Raw genomic sequence first — 1,930 nt, forward strand, 5'->3', positions numbered from 1 at the left:
TTGAGTTTGACATGGCCTAGATTGAAATATGTGACTTGACTTTACCAGCACTCTTGTGACAGAGCTAAAGTGTAAATGTACCATTGAAGATCACCTAAATCCAGATTTGCTATTAAAGACGTGTGGAAAGTTTTATGGTTGTAACAAGTAAGCAAAAATGGGTCATTACCGAGAGGCCACAACTGATCTATGACTGTTTTAAAACAAGAACAATCAGTGCTCGATTTAGATTTCATTACATAGTTCAATAAAAATTAATTTCAGAAGACTGGTAACAGTTTAACGTTAATGTTACCAATGCGTCAGACCAGGGCCTTGATTTTGAAATCTAGGACATGCATGGTCAAATGATGTCATTAAAGATTATACATTTTTTCAAACACATACAAATGTAAACATGTATATGTAACTATGTAGATGTTATAAAGAGTAAAATTCACTAAGTCAGAAGGCATTTGACTTGTCTGCTGGTGCGTTGGCACACCAGGTTGCTCTGTTGCAATGGTTTGATGGACTGCTTGGATGTGTAGTTACATTATATACGGTATATCAAACTGTATTATTTCAAATACGTTTGCATCTAGTATACTTATATTGATAATATTTACAAAATTAATGTATATGAATGCTAAACTTGACTAAAATCATTTAAATGATACTGAAATCCTGACAGTACTTTATACTTATAATTATTTAATTATGTTGCTTGATACAATCATGTACATCTATATCAAATGAGATCATACTGTAACTTCGGTGATGAATTTCAGTGATTAAATTAAATCCAAAATGTAAGTCACTCCCATCTGTCTCCCGCATACCTAAAGATCCTGCTGTGTACCAATCCAGATCCAGATCCCAAAATATTATACATAATTATGTATCAAGTTGTTAAGAGGGGATGATTTTTCCTCTATTGTATCATTGTATTGTTTTACTTTTTTAATCAGTGTGTTTTAAGATATATAAACATAGCTCCAGCGTCAGAGCTTCAGGCAATGAATATTTCACCCCCTCATCTTTTTTTCTAGTGGATATTTTAGCTAGTTCCTACATTCAATACAGTCAAATATACGTTAAGTAGTATCTGTACACATTGGTTGATTAAATTTGTCAAGCGGTATTTAAACATTTTAACCACTTTTATATGAAGCCCTGACCAGATCTCAAATGTTTATCCCTTTTCTCTGGCACCCTGGTCATCTCCTGTTGATCACCTAACAAACACCTATCAAAATGGCAAATTATATGCAGAACAGTTCATTTTATTCAATGGTTGAATGAAATATTTCAGAAAAAAATTGACATCCTTTTCACATGAGAATTTAACTTTTACAGTCATGGAAACAGAGCCTGCATCGAACGCAGATCAAAAATACTTTTCATTTGTGGATCAATCCATATCTATGTGCTTAAAATATCTCAAGTCTTTATGAAATCAGGACAAAAAAATGTATTTTATGTACTTAATTGATCTGGCTATAGTTATAAGATTATTATAAGCTCAATCAGTATATTTATATCATTATTTATGCTTTGTGTATTGTAAACATATACACAATCATGCAATTACATGATAGCAATAAATAATAACAAAGCCACCCATACTATAAAGGTCATTGGCAAAGCCTATGGTAAAAAATGTGAACACATTGAGTGTAATCGCCCTCTCGTGCCAGAAAAAAACAACTCATTGACAGGTTGTCATTTTTGACAGTTCTACTTTCACTTTCATTTTGTGATATCAAACTATCAACAATTATGTGGCTGAGAAAAATATCGCCATTGCTTATTTAACATATTTTCTGTACATTTCTTCAATAAACTTACATCAATACACGATTTTCTTCATTAATTCAAACATTACTGACAGGCTACAACTTTGTTTACATATTTCGCTTACATTTTGACGTGCACAGGAAAGACCACA

Source organism: Dreissena polymorpha, chromosome 13 (assembly GCF_020536995.1).
Source record: "Dreissena polymorpha isolate Duluth1 chromosome 13, UMN_Dpol_1.0, whole genome shotgun sequence".
Taxonomy (NCBI): domain Eukaryota; kingdom Metazoa; phylum Mollusca; class Bivalvia; order Myida; family Dreissenidae; genus Dreissena; species Dreissena polymorpha.